Consider the following 16,430-nt stretch of genomic DNA (forward strand, 5'->3'; position numbering starts at 1 on the left):
TGGTGTATACCTCACTCTAGGACAGAAAATGACTAGTCCAATGTACTTATCAAAAGATCAATTCCCACCTGAATTGCTTTCTCTTCCCGAAACGCTTTGGGCTACGGGTCCGAATGACGTTGGTTGTCTTGAGATCCCACCTTATGTTGTTACTCTCAAGCCCAATGCTGAAATGCCACGTATTCCGCAATACAGAATCTCTACTGAAGGTGAGAAAGCACTTCTGGAAATTGTCCATGATTTGATTCAGAAGGGTGTGGTTGAGGAAACGAGAGGAAATACATGTAACAGTCCTGTTCTTCCGGTTCTTAAACGCACTGATCCTTCTCAGCCTCCTGTTTATCGTTTTGTAATTGATCTTCGGGAGGTAAACAAGATTGTCGTACCGCAGTTTCCTGTAGTCCCAGATATCACTGCTCTGTTGACGATGATACCTTCTACAGCGACTTGGTTTTCAGTTATTGATCTAAAGAATGCTTTCTTTAGTATTCCCATCGCCGAAGAGAGTAGAGATATTTTTGGTTTTTCCCTCGGAGGCCGAAGCTTCCGGTTTAAACGCGCACCTCAAGGTTATTGTGAAAGTCCCTCTATTTACAGTCAAGCTCTAAAATGTCATCTTGATGCCTTTTCCTTACCGTCCGGTGCCGCTCTCATTCAGTACATGGATGACTTATTAGTTGCAGCTGATTCAGAGGAGATTTGCAAAAACTTGACCGTTGCACTGTTGCGTCATTTTTTGATCTGAATCACAAGGTTTCTCCTTCTAAATTACAATATGTCTGTCGCGAGGTGACTTATTTGGGTCATCTCTTGTCAAAGGAGGGACGACGATTGACCCCCGAACGAATTCAGGCAATTGCACAAATGTCAGTGCCATCCACACAAAGAGAGGTACGTGCCTTTTTGGGCATTACTTCTTATTGTAGACAGTGGATTCCGAGTTTCTCTTTATTGGCTAAACCGCTGTTGGCGCTAACTTTAAAAGATACGCCTCAGCCTCTTCCGTGGACTGACGAGTGTCAGAAGAGTTTTACTGATTTGCGTATTGCTTTGTGTTCTGCTCCTGTATTGGGTACTCCTGATTACAGTAAGCCCTTTACGCTCTATGTCCACGAAAGAGAGGGTTGTGCATTGTCAGTCTTAACGCAGCGTTTTGGAGATCAACAGCGACCATGCGCATATTTCTCAGCTACGTTAGATCCAGTAGCTAAAGCATTGCCTAGTTGTCTTAAGGCGACAGCGGCAGCAGCAATTTCTATTCGACAGTCTGCTGGAGTAGTGCTAGATAATACTCTCATTGTTATGGTGCCACATGCAGTGGATACTTTACTAAATAGGACAAAAACGCAGCATCTTACGAGTGCTCGGTTGTCCGGATATGAGCTGACGCTTTTGGCTAGTCACATACACATCAAACGATGTAATACCCTGAATCCAACTACTTTGTTGCCTCTTCCAGAAGAGAGAGATGTCTCTGAACAGCATGATTGTTTTCTCTGTACTGAAGAAGAGACTAAGGGTAGAATTGACCTAAAAGACACGCCATTAGTGAATCCAGATGGAACACTATGGGTAGATGGTTCTTGTTTCAAGCTCCCGAATGGAGATACAGTTTCAGCCTACGCTATTACTACTTTGCATACGATTGTGGAGACAGCACGCATTAGACATAATTCAGCTCAGGCAGCTGAATTGATAGCCTTAACTAGAGCGTGTGTGTTATCCAAAGGAAAAAGAGTAAACGTGTACACTGATAGCCAATACGCTTTTGGTGTAGCGTTTAACTTTGGGCGCTTATGGAAGGAAAGAGGATTCTTTACTTCCCATGGTACTAAGATACAACATGGTCAATTAGTGACTGAACTTCTTGAGTCACTTACAATGCCTACTCAAATAGCAATCGTGAAGTGTAGTGCACACAAAAAGATTGTGGACGATGTTGGTCGAGGAAATGCATTTGCAGATGAGGTAGCGAAAAAGACAGCCAGAGACAACACAAGTCGAATGTATGTTGCAGGTCCCGCAAACTGCGTAAGAGAAAAGGGAATGTGTGAAGATACAGTAGAGAGTGTGAAATCAATTCAAGGAGAGGCTACGGAGAATGAGTTGAGAAAGTGGAAGGAAAGTACAGGAATGTTAGATGAGATGGGATGTTGGGTTGAATTATCAGAACATCAACGTTGGCTGTTACCAGATGCTTATGTACTACCTGTAGTTACTATGGCACATGGTCCAGCTCACCTAAGTGCAAAAGGAATATGTAAACTACTGGCTCCAGTGTGGCAAAATGAGGGGATCCCAAAGTGTGCAAATAATGTAGTAAAACATTGTATTGTTTGCTTGATGTACAATCCGGGAAAGGGAACCCCAACTCCAGCAGGTCATTTTGCTCCTCCAACATATCCATTTGAGGTGTTGCAGATCGATTATATTCACATGGAACGATGCAACAACCTCAAATATGTTCTGGTGGTAGTATGTGCTTTTTCTAGATGGGTAGAAGCCTACCCTCTGAAGGACAATACTGCTTTATCAACTGCCAAAATACTTTTGAAAGAATTCTTCCCTAGGTTTGGTTTGCCGCGCATTGTCTGGAGTGACAATGGGAGCGAATTTGTGGGTCAAGTCATGCAAAAAGTTTGTGCAGGTCTTGGCATAAAACAGAAGTTCCACGCGGCGAATCACCCACAGTCGGCTGGTTTAGTAGAATGCTACAATGGAACCTTGAAGCTTAAAATTGCTAAGGTGCAAGCTAGCACAGGACTTAATTGGCCTGATGCTTTACCATTGGCTCTTCTGTCCACCAGAACAGCAGTACACTCTCGTTTGGGGCTTAGCCCTTACGAAGTGATATTTGGTCGCCCAGCTAATGTATGGGGAGTTCCTCGCCCTAACAAATACTCAGACTTGCCATACCCGATGTTGATTGACTACTTGCATGACCTTACAACTAAATTGCGTGTTCTTCATCAACAGGTTCAGAGTGCTCTACCAGAGGCTTCCACAGACCCAGGTCATTCCATCCGACCAGGTGACTGGGTCTGCACGAAAAATTTCCAACGACAGAGAAATTTGGAGCCCAGATGGAGAGAGCCACGCCTGGTTCTTTTGACCACAAGAACAGCAGTTAAAGTCAAAGGAAAGAAAAACTGGGTGCATGCCGTGCACTGCAAGAAAGTGCCTTTGCCCTTGCCTTTCGATCAGTGGGTCCGTAGAGGCATCAGTGACTCTGAAAGTGAGAAAGTTCCGCAATTTGTACCATTCAGTGATGCGCGTCTAATTGGAACACTTTCTGAGAAAGAGGACGACGACATCCTTCAAGAAGCAATACCATCGCATCGTCGCTTGAACACGACAAATCCAGGAACATTGTTTCAAAACCAGACTGCCTCTGGACAGGAACGCTATAATTTGAGACCAAGACCAAAGAACTTGTAAATTTCTCTCCTATGTAGTACTCTATCCCGGTTGCAGGGTCACGGTAGGAGTCTTAGTTACGACCTGAGTAAGTGGCAATAGGCCTGCAGGACCTCACAGTGTCATAGGACGGTAGATAATCGTGACTACAGTGATTGAGGAAGATTGCCGTGAGCATCCACTTAGAAAGATGGAGGCTACATTAGATAAAAGAGAAAGTAAAAATGTAAAGAATAATTGTAAAGAAATATGTAGTCGTTGTAGTATTGCTCTATGCGTCATTATATTGTCGTGTATTCTTTTGGCATCTGTAAACTGGATCATTATTACTCTGCAGCAAAAAGTTGTCTCTTCTCCTACCTCTACATCTTCTTCTACTATCTCTCCGCACCTATTTCACACTCTTCCCCAGCATGAACTCATCAGAAGAACTGAATACTTTAACAATTCCTTCGTCCAGTTGTTACATCAACATCAGTTAGTGATCAATACAACTGACTGTTGGGTGTGTGGACTCATACCATATACGGTAGAAAAAGGAATGCCATATTTAGTTCTTCCATTCTCCTATGAAGGTTCCGCTTGGGCTTATTTTGTCATTTTCAATAATGCATATCAAAATAAAATTAAACAACCTGTCAGTTCACATAGTGTTGGTTCAAATTTCAGTCATAGTTTATTGATAAAGGGAATGGTAGCTATGGCTAAAATCATGGAAAAAAGTGAAGCTTCCATAGATGAAAGAAAAGCATATACCAATTGGAACATAACTAATTACATTTCCAGCCTCAATGATAAGGTTAAGCAAGGAAAATCTCCTCCGATACGGGTCATACCCCAACAAGGAAATTTCTGTCTGCAAATAAATGGTAGAACTCCAAACACCGGACAAAGAGAAAGTTTATGTTCCCATACATATGTTTATTCAGCCCTGAATTCACTGCCGTTAGTACCATCTCAAGGTACATACTTCGTTTGCCACGATAGGGCTTATACATGGTTGCCAGCTGATTTCTCTGGTACTTGTTATATAGCCTTTCTTCTTCCCCCTACATACACCGCTCCTGCGAACCATCATAAAAATAGATATGGCAGAGGGATTGTGGATTCGAAAGACACAGCAGGACAAGAGGGAGGAGATTTCCTCAAAGGATTTCTTCCCTTCTGGGGTCCAATGGCCAACAGCAGAAATATAAGGCAATTGGTTCGTGTCGTAGAAACCACCATAGACATCACTGTAGGAGCTTTAAGTAACATTACAGCTGAACTACAGGCTGATCGTCTTATGACCTTGCAGAACCGTGTTGCCTTAGACTTTGTTCTTGCGGACCGTGGTGGAGTATGCAAATTGATCGGATCAAGTTGCTGTATTTTCATACCTAATGACGCTCCGACAGTATACCAAGCTATCTCTAAGTTACACATAATCTCCGAGTCGATTCATCAGGACGAAGGAGATTGGTCCTTTTCAGAGTGGTTTTGGGGATTACTGTCCAAATGGGGTTGGAAGGTATTGACATTCTTTGGAGTAATTTTAGCTTTTATATTCTCTTGTTGTCTTTGTATGCACTGCGGTCCTGCCATCTGCAACCTATGTGCTACTGCATGTATTCCCAAACCCAAGTCACAAAGAGCAGAGAATATCAAAATGATGGTACAGCAACAGCTTGATGACCTCATGGCCATAGACATCGACTCAGATTAACATGAGTTTGTGTATCTTGCCTGAGTTCTGGCAAAAGGAGGGTCTGAGGAAATTCGATTTTTAATACGATCGTATCGACCCGCCATTTTGTGGCCCGCCGCCATTTTATGTTGCCTTCACTCAGGCAGCACAGCGAACGAAGTCCATTCTGCCTTTTCTGCTTATTCTGCAACATGGTGTTCAAAACAGCCTTCTGCCTCTATCTTTACAAGGCTGGTATTAAGGTCTGACCGACTACACTAATCCCTGTCTGGTTTTCTAATCCTTGTTTCAACTATCTGTAGGCTCACACTATTCTCCGCCGATCTTATCTTATCGTCTGGCCTTCGCTGTCCTTTGCTAGTATTCTCTCATTTCACAACTGTCCTCCAAACGCACACAAACTTATCGCACCACATGCAACTTCGTTGTGGATCGGTTAATGAATTAGTTCAAGGGAGGGGTGACAAACACAGCTGGAGGGGAGGCAACCTTAAGTCACTTGATACTTTGTTTTCCAATTCCTTCTATTGGTGCTGTCTTGTTTTCCGACATTTCTATTGGCTCTGTTCTATCTTTACATTATTCTTACTGGCTCCTTTCTATGTGTTCTGGGAGTGTATGTAGTTAATAAATGGTTTTTATACGGTATATAAGATTGTGCGCCACAAAGTAAAGTGGCAGTCTCCTGAGAACATACCTTGTGTACTTCTTGGACAACTGTACTAGCTGCAGCTAATAAAATCTGATCTTTTACGCCTGACAGAGTGTCCCGTGTCTCTGTTAGTTGAGGCAGGTGAATCCAAGGAGATTTCAGGCGTACCCTGCGCCGCCAGGCCCATAAGGTTCTGGTTCTTCAACATGCTTTTGAAACAATAAAGCCTTGAGTCTTCTACACTTGTCAAAATTCATGTTTGAAGTAGCAATGTGAGGCTAAATATCAGCTACCTCCTTACATTTAGTGGGGGGAAACAGTATGTTCCCGCAGCATTTAACAACCTTAGAGACCGAAACAACGTAAACTATTCCGGCCCGCATGCCACAACAGCTTTTACCATTGAGGAGGACGTAGCTGCTGTTTGAAAGCACCTGGCCTACTGGAATGTGTTTTAAACAGGAGGTGAATTGTAGTGTGGAAATAGGCAGATTAATAACCCCATGTATTAAACACTCAGCCAATGGTATTTCGGCCACAGTAAAAGGCAACTTTTCTAATTTCTCGATGTTAAGCATGACATAAGTCGCTTCCTTCTTAACCATTAGTTGTTGTTGTTGAGTTAGATTAAAAGAAGAAAATATCTCCCTTGCACTGACGTGCTGCCATGGGACGCGACCCGCCTTCAATGTTTGAAGCGTCCAACCCACCTGTATAATGGACCTGATCTGACTCTGTCCATGGTGTAAAGAAGACATATCTGATTGTATAATGTCTATAGCAGAAGAGACAATATTATTTATGGTGTATATCCGGTCGGACAAGGTGTTAATCCCATTTTCCACAACAGCTAATGCCTTTTTTAGATTTTCCTGATCTATTTGCCTCAACCTGCAGCAGTATCTTGTTGGGAAAGTTTCTAAATCTCATTGTATACTGCATATAAGAAATGCTTCCTACGTGGTGTTCTGGGGCTTGACATGAAATCTTGTAAGTCAGTGGAGTTAGACAGGAGACTGAGGTGTTCTCTAACCGCGTCTAGTGAGGATGATTTTAGCCACTGCTGGCATAGTTTTCCCACACTATATGCTGTAATTACACCCACATGTTGTGATGAGTTATAGCGTGGGTCTGGCCTACTCGTCCTAAAAACCCCTGAGAAGTTCATAAAACGTTGATGACACCCATTTGTATCTATTGGCCACAATAACCACCCGCCAGGACATGTCTGTGATGCATTAACTGTACCATTCTAGACTCACTCATCGAGCTCAATTTCCGTTGCATTTGCATATTTTTGCCATTTATAAAACTTTGCGGGGCAGGTATACTGGGCACGTTTAATTCCCTAATTTTAGCTAAGCTTAAACAGCTTGTATGTTGTATTGTTATTTTAAAAAAAAATCATTTGTATAGGAATAAGGCATGCTCTAAACAAGGCCTCCTTTCCCTTAATTTGCCACTTTTTTGTTCCCCACACACTTTTCAGATCAATTGATGTAAGCTAATATTCATAGCCTTCTACCGATAACTGGGAAACAGAGGATTCCGAATATATGAATTGCGTGCTGGTCTTTAACATATGTATATCCTTTGTAGGTGGTACCTTAAAGTAATATGACTCAGCATTCTTTTGATTATGCCCAGAAAAATATGCAAACTTTTCAGAATATGTTTTGGAACTCCCCTGTGGCAGAGTCGGGCAATGTTCCCACTGCGTGTAATGAAAAACATTTATGGGACTGCTCACTCGATGTATAAAATGGTGTCCATAATAATTATAGCAGAATATATCACCATAATTTTCTTTAATTTGGTAAACATCTTCATTCTCAAAGACAGTATAGTATTGCAATTCAGTCATCATAGAATTAAATGTTCTCACATCAGAGAGAATGCCTGGTATTATTATATCATTCATTGATAATTTGAACACATACGGTATTTGAATAACTTCAGTGGGACCATATATATCAAACATTACTTTGTCCCACACAATCCCATCAGGAATTGGCACTGCGGAAATGTTCACAAAGAATAAGTCTCTTCAGACTTTATGTGATGAAAAATGTGGTTTCAAAACCTCCTCCACCAGTTCAACTGTTGATCTTTCAGGAAGAAAATGACCGTGTATTAACAAGAAAAAGTTGATGACAAAACCAATCCAAAGAAGAAAGGCTAAGACAGTCGAAGAAAGCCATAAATAGTTCCATGGAAAATAAAATACATTTCTTTAAGCCAGTTTGTTAGCTTACGTGTTCTTGACAATTCAGCTGTCGAAGAGGCGAACAAGTCTGAGGAATCATCGTTGAAGTCGGCAAAATAACCAGAGGCAGTTCGTGCAAATGGCGGAGCCGTTGTCAGTTGTGGAGTTGGTGTTTCCTGCGTTGGTACACTATAGATAGCACCATCCGTTTGTGTTGGAGTTGAGTTGACTTGGTCGAATGTTTCTAAATTAGTTGACGTTAGTGGAACTAATGCAAGATCATCTTCCACCCTTCCCAAGCTCGGAGAGGTGTCGGTGTTGGTGTAAACAACTTGTAGAGGAACTTCTTCACCAGTAGCAAGAGGGATTCATGAATTACTGGATGTTCCTCTTGGTCGGCTGTGTAGGATCGGCCACATGGTGCAGTTTGACATTGTTGATGGAGACAAAACGATTTTCTTTGGAATAACAGTTCTGGTACCGTGTATCCCTAGTACAGGGACTGGTGCTCGATAAAAAGGGCCAAATTCCTTTTTCACAGCGACTTTCTCACGTACAAGATCCCCAACTCTGGGAATCCAGCCGGTAGATGTTACAGGCACATCCTTAATTCCTGTGGAGGCAGCACTGTTAGAAGAGTTATCCTCACGGAACTGTTGTAATTCCTGTAAGACAGTGACAGTGACACATTCATTTATGTCAAAGGTGTTTCTGCTGCTTCCATGCCAGGACCACGCCAGGACCATCAAGATCCGAAATATACATTTGAGTTCCAAACAGGCACTCATATGAAGTACGAACCCCCAGGGACCTTCTAGGCAGATTGTTTAGTACTCTCTGGACTCCATACAGGTGGTTAAGCCAACTACGACCCATACCTAAGACTCTGGCTGTTAAGGATTGCTTTAAATCATGGTTTAATCACTTCACAACACTATTTCCCTCGGAATGAAATGGAGACGAGTACTGGAGTTGGACCTCCAACGAAGCTATGGCATCCCTGATTGCCCTTGAGGCAAAAGCAGGGCCCTTGTCCGAATGGAAAGCCGCAACTGCATATGTACCGATAAAGACTCGCAAATCTTTAATAACAGTCTGAGCGTCAGCCAACCATTGTGGCCACACCCATAACAATCTGGAGCATGAATCAACAGTGGCTAAAATATATTTGTATGCACTATCCGGTGTTAGGGGGCCACAATGGTCCAAGTACACACATTGTAATGGTTTATTAGAAATTAAGAGGGGGGTTTGTGGCGGGCACTTAGCAGTGGAGACTTTAATTTGTTGACAGATGTCGCATCAAAGGACATACTGGCCACCAGTAACGGGCCTGCAATATTGAAATTGTAGCTGCCACGCCAGCATGGGCAGATGCTACAGATGCTACCCCCTCATGCGCTGCTGTAATCAATCCTGGTCTTGTGTCTTTAGTGGGGATGTCCCTTACGCCTACACCTGGTATTCTGACTTCAGCATTCAGGCGATCCCCCATTCGATAGGTATATTTATTCGGAAATCCTTTAGGATAGGGCGTAGCATCAGCTGTAGCTCTCACGGCAGCCCAAATGTCTGCGTCCCGTTTGGAACTCCAGCGAGTCACTGCAGCTACAGTGGCTACTGCCACTGCTGACTTTGCGGCTACTGCCACTGCTGACTTTGCGGCTTCATCAGCCAATGTATTTCCAGCAACATGTATTCCAACGCACTGGTGTCCAAGTGTGTGTACAACGTGGACATTTGGTAGCGTCTCTTTCGGTCAGCTACTTTCCCCCACAGTAGTCTGTGTTTAATGGTGTTGCCTTTGGAATCTCTGAACCCATTCTGGCGCTAGTAATGCAGGTATTCATTAAAGGACTGGACACAGTAGTACGAATCACAAACAATAAGCGTAGGCTGTGCAGGGTCCGTATGTTCCAGTGCCATCAGCAGAGCTTTTAGCTCTGCCAATTGTGCTGTTCAATCCACTAGGGTTTGTGTACAGGTATGTAGAGGACAACATTTATCACCATCCATGTAGCCACTTACGACGGCGCAAGCAACAGAGTATTGATGTTTAGTTCCAATTGCCGGTTGTGCAGAGCCAGTGGTGTACATGACTCTACGATGCTGATCAATAGGCAAAGTATTTGCTGGAACTGGATATTCCACTTCATATTATGGGAATTCCTGAGTTTGTAGCTTTGTGTCAAAAATGTAGTCTACATCAGTGGCTGTCAGAGACGTAGCCCATTGTATCCAACGTGGATGTAATGCTTTTGCGTTTGGAATGCTAGCTTTTGTAACAGCCTCTAGGGCTGGGATTGGAGAAACGACAATGATGTGTTTTCCTTGGGCAAGAGGTCTTTCTTTAATGACAGCCATCTGTACAGAGGTGAGAATTTTCTCTGTGGGAGCAAAGCGTTGTTCAGCTGCTGAGTACAAATGCGATTTGTATGCAATCCGGACTGTCTCATCTTCATTAAATGTCACATAGGTGAAACCGATGGCCCCAGCTATTACTCTCATGACCAAATGTGTTTTGTTGTCCCTTGTGTGTAAATGTTGTGCTGCAAGCATGTCTTTCTGCAACTCTCTAAGAATACGTGTATGTTCAATTGTCCAGAATTTACTTGAAAAATCGGGACGTATTAAGTCATATAAAGGTTTTATGCGTGTAGAATAATCTGGAATGTAGGTTCTGCCAAAATGTAAGAAACCCAATAAGGAGTGGAGTTTTTTAATCGTATTCGGTGGTTGTAAGTGTGCCCACTTTTCTAAGAATTGTGGTGCTAGGCTCTTCCCTTCACTTGACAGCTCATATTCTAGGCACAGGACGCTGAGGAAGGCTATTTTTGTTTTTTTGAAGTTGAATTTGTAGCCAAATTCAGCAAATCCTACAAAAATGCGGGCTACCGGTCTTAAATGTTGTAGTAATTCATCATCTGTGAGATAGATATCATCTACATAGGACAATGCTTCAGGGTCAATCTCGTGCAAAATTGCAATGGCACGAGCTGCGAACAGTCCTGGGCTGTTCTTATATCCCTGAGGTAAAAGACAGATTTTTTTCTGGGAGCCTAGTGCACTGAAACTTGTTAAGTCTCTACTCTCAGGTGCTATATTCTGGCAGAAAAAAAACATTGGAAATGTCCAGTGTTGTTTTGTATTTTTTACGCACTATGTTGCTCATTAGTGCTGTGTGATGCGAGTTTTGGAGAGCATAGGTATGTGTATAACTGTTTAAGTGTCTGTAGTCTAAGACTATTCTATATGAATGGTCTGGTTTAGCTACAGGGAATAATGGGTTATTCATTGGCGAGACACACGGTTCAATCACACCCTGGTACTCTAATTGCGTGAGTATTTTTCTCACTGGTGCTTTTGCTTCATGTTTTATAGGATACTGTGGTTATGGCTGAGGTTCACTTTTAATTGGAATTACATGGTATGGGGATTCTTTATCCCATCCTACGTGATTTCTGTAAAATGCAGGTGCTTGTGCTAAAGCCCATTCAATGGAATAGGATTCAGCGAGTACCTCTAGAACAAGGGGCGAGAAAGAAGACTTAATGACTTCTTCTCCATATGGGCAGGTACGGACAAAGTCAGATGGCCAATCTTGTTCGGCCAACAAGACATCATATACTTTCACTACGCGATCCCAAAAGATTGCGTCTAATATGCGTTCAATACCTCCTTCTAACTGTAACGTTACTTTGTACACCCTACCAGGCGTGCACGTCCGCAGTCTCTACTTGTATAAAGTCATCAGTTGCTTTCACCTCCAGATGCTCTAGAAGATACCGGCAAACTATTGACCTCTGCCGTGCTGTCTAGCAATGCTAGAGCCCAATTCTTGTTCTTTAAGAGGACTCTCTTCCTGTGCGGCATGTCAGACTGCGACTGCTGCCACTTTTTTCTTTTTAAATTGTGGGTTTTGTTGGGCGGGTTTCTCGTCCTTTTTAACAGAAACCTCCGAAGAGCATTGTGATGCCTGTCTCGGTTTTACGTACTCTGTCCTTCGCTCTGATCGCCCACCTCTCTCATTTCTTTTTTCCGATGAGTCCTAAAAGGAACGAGATTGGCAGGTATCAGTACATTGATATCTATCAGGCGTTTTTATATTATCTCTATTTCTGAGATTATACCTATTCTGTGGGGTCTCCATACGCGGAGATTCTCCCCTCTCTTTTTTAGGAGTTTGTTGCTTTTTATCCCAGCGTTTCTTATTACCATCAGGTGCTTGCTTGGGGGTATCTTTGTTCGATTTACCCTGAAATTGGAGTTTCTGTGGTCTGGCCCCTAAGCTATCTCGACCAATACTTGAATAGGTCTCTGCTATTATTTTAGGCAGCTCCTGTTCCTGATCCTGTTGATGAACGTCCCAGAGCTGCATGCTCACTGCAAGCACCACCGCTTCCCCCTTAAGATTGCTTAAGATGATTGAGGATACTGTGGCAAAATTGCCCATCAATTACATCCCCAAATCTAGGGCCGAGGCAGCCCTGTATTCATCTTGAATTTGTTTCAACACCTCCAGTAAATTGGCAAGTGTTGGTGTACCATGTGCGGTTGTATAGAGTGCGGTTGTATAGAGCGCGGCAAATACTGTGTCCCAGGTATTACAGTTTTCTACTGTGGCCACCATCCCAAAAAGCAAGCACATTGTTAATATTCTATGTTTATCCTGAGGTCTCGTATGGGGAAATACTGCCTCCAGCGTATTAATTTTCTTTGCTAACCAAAATAGAGTTTCCTCTAGTTTGGCGGGTACTTTACCCATAATCGAATCTACAGTCGCAGGATTTATACCTGGAGTTGCTATATGTGGATGTGCTGGGGCAGCACGTGCTGGGATTGTATTTAGTGTTTGCATCACAAATTGTACTAATAGCCTATATATCACTATTAATTCAATATATAAACGACGAACCTCAGCTACTGCTAGATTTGCAACCTCAGGATGTGGTGTATTGGTGGCCAATAAAGGTCAGGTAGGACCGTCATTACTTAGTGGACCTAACCTTACTGGTAATATTGTGTGGGGTAGGTCGCCATCAAGCCAATTATTATGTTCTGGATAAGATAGAGGCATCTCTAAATATGCATATGCTCTGTATTGTCCAGGCGCATTCGCAGGTGTATATTGGTGAAATGTATTCGTGTTCCCATCAACTGCTGGAAATGTGACCCAAGAGTAAAAAAGTTCTGTTCTATAAGCTGCATGGGCGTCCACCACAAATGTGACTGGACCCCCCTGGGCAGTTAGGCCATTCTCTAATAAATGTGCAGTTAGAGGTTGTCTCATATTAACCACTATTTGTACCTGTTGTGGATTATAGTGAGACTATGAGTTCAGAGAAGGCACACCAAATAGGGTTTTCTTTTTAGAGTTCAAGCTTGACCAACCTCCAGCTGTAGTGGGCTAACCTACGCAGCTGTGGTGGAAGTCCTCAGCACCACGGACGTCTCCGTATACGGTATAGAGGTGTCATTATATATAATGAGACAGAGATATTCCGGAGGACCCGAAAATTAGAGCCTGACCAAACGGATTTCCCTCACTGGAGCTTTCGCTTCATCTTTAACAGGATATTGTGACTGTGATTGGGGTGTGGCCCTAACGGGAATAGCATGACAAGGAGACTCCTTGTCCCAACCTACATGATTGCGGTATAACGCGGGTGCCTGCGCTAAAGCCCATTCAGCAGCATAGGCTTCTTTTTCTGCTTCCGGAACAAGATCGGAGAAAGAAGGCAAAATTACATCTTCCCCATGCAGGAGCTTACGGACCTGTTCAGGTGGCCAGCCTCTTTCGGCCAATAGGATGTCACTAGTAAGTTCATCCCAGAATATCACACCAATGGTGCGCTCTACGTCCCCCTCTATTTGAATTTTTAAATCATAAACCCTGTCGGGTGGGAGAACGCGGCCGTCCGCAGTCTCAACTGCGCTAAAATTGCTAGTTGCTGTCACATCCAGACAATCTTTCAGACTCTGGTGACATATTGTGACCTCTGCTGCACTGTCTAACAGAGTCACTGCCCACGTCTTGTTCCTCAACAATGTTCTCAAGTGTACTGGCATTTTTAGCTGTCAGTGCTGCCACCTTTTTCTTTTTAAACTGTGGCTTTTGCTGAGGAGTCTTTTCTTCCTTTTTAATGGTAGACTGCGGCGAGTCTTTCTTTTGTTTCACCTATTCAGAACGTCAATCAGGACGGCTCCCTCTCTCGCTACGTCTATACGGTGCGTCCTGAAAGGAACGAGAGGGACATGAATCAATATATCTGTCAGGAGTTTTGATATTTTCCATATTTCTGAGATTATGGGGGTCATTACGACCCTGGCGGCCGGTGGTATGTTGGCGGTAACACCACCAACAGGCTGGCGGTGTTCCGCCAGCAATTATGACCGTGGCGGAATTGCCACGGCCATACCGCCGGCCCATCCATTTTCCCACCAGGATTCCGCCTGGCGGTCATAATCCTCAGGGCAGCGGCTGCAATGTTGATGTGACATTTCCGCTGGGCCAGCGGACAGTAACTCTGTTACCGTCCGCTGGCCCAGTGGAAATGTCATAATAGGGAGACAGAAATACCGCCGGCAATGGCGGTATTTTGTCTCCTGCGGTCTCGTCGGTCTTTTGAAAAGACCGCCGAGGTCGTAATGACCCCCTATATCTCCTTTCGGAGTTCTCCGGGTGTGGAGAACCAGCTCTCTTATTTCTTCTATCTTTTTGTTTTTCCCAGCGCTTTTTAGAGCCCTCTTGTGCCTGCTTTGTACCCTCCTCTATGGGCGGTAACTTGTAATTCCAATTCCAATTCCAATTTCTTTGGTTTGGCTCCCAAACTATCCCGCCCTATACTAGTATAATATATATTATTTTTGGTAGCTGTCTCTCTTGTTCCAGGTGTGGAGTTTCCCAGAGACACTGGCGTATTGCCAGTCCTACCGCTTCCCCTTTAGTATTACTGAGTATTATTGAGGAAACCGCATCAAAGTTACGCATTAATTTCATCCCCAAATCAAAGGCTGGTGCAGCCCCGTACTCATTCTGTATTTGTTTTAACACTTTGGGTAAATTGGCAAGTGTCGGGGTACCATGTGTGGTAGTGTAAATAGCAGCTAAGACTGTACCCCATGTGGTGCAGTCATCCACCGAGGGAACCATCCAAAAGGGCAAGCACATAGTGAACAGTCTGTTTTTCCTGTGGTCCCGTATGGGGAAACACAGCTTCCAGCTGATTAGTTTTCTGGGCAATCCAGAACTGTAATTTGTCCCATTCTGTGGGTACTTTACCCATAATAGTATGCACTGTTTGTGGATTAATCCCAGTAGCCAATTGGTAACCACCAGGTGCTGGCAGTGCTGGACGCGTTGGTACGGTGTTCAAAGTTCGCATTACGAACTGAACTAGTCGTCTATATAATGTCACTAATTCATTATATAAATCTTTCAGCTCTGTTATTGGCATATTTTGTATGCCTGGGTGAGGTGTGTATATGGCAAACATAGGCCACGTTGGTCCATCATTGCTCAAGGGACCTAGCCTCACTCTTTGTAATATGTGTGGTAGGGTGCCTTCAAACCAGTTCTGATGCTCTTGGTATGTGAGCGATATTTCATGATACTGGTATGCTTGGTATTGTTGAGGTACCTTTGCAATTGTATATGTGTGGAATGTATGTGTTCTTTGGTCTACCTCAGGAAAGGTGACCCAACAATAAAATGTTTCTGTTTGGTATGCTTCATTATCCTCTATTAGAAGAGTAACATCCTCGCCCTCATCTGTAAGGCCATGTGCTAATAAGTGTTGTGTTAGTGCTTGTCTAGCATTCAGGAATGTCAATGGCGTTAGCCATATTTGTTTGGAAAAACGGAACACCAAAAATGGGGAGTAAAGTCCTTTTATGAGTTCGAGCTTGAACAACCTACAGCTTAGCCAAGTGTTACCTTTTCAGCTGAGGAGGAATTTCCCAAAGACCACGGGCGTCTCCGTATAATGATACTTAGGGTACCTGTTGTCTGTGAGACAGTGATAGTCGGGGTATCCATAAATTAGAGACTAAACACCATCGTTGGTGGTGCCATGTCATAGTTTGGACTCTTGCTTTAGGCAAGACTGCTGGTTTAAGGATGACACTACTTTTGTTTGTAGGCAACTATGCCTATCCTACAAAAAGTCGCAACTGTCGTCACAACCATTCCGACTCACTAGCAGCACATCACCAGAAACACAATAGTAAAAGGTGATTTGTGGCAGCCTTTATGCATGGACTCGAGAATAAGACATCTCAGGGAGTGTCGTGGTTAAACGGAGATTACCCCTTTCTCCCAGATACGTTATGTCTCATTCAAACACAGGCAATAACCAAGATGCAGTAAAGTTTCAATAGTTTTTATTTAACACAACTGCAATTTGCGAAATGTTGCATGGGCTGCAATGATTAGGATAATGAACAGTGCAAGAAACAGAATTGTGAAG

Source organism: Pleurodeles waltl, chromosome 4_2 (genome assembly GCF_031143425.1).
Source record: "Pleurodeles waltl isolate 20211129_DDA chromosome 4_2, aPleWal1.hap1.20221129, whole genome shotgun sequence".
Classification (NCBI taxonomy): Eukaryota; Metazoa; Chordata; class Amphibia; order Caudata; family Salamandridae; genus Pleurodeles; species Pleurodeles waltl.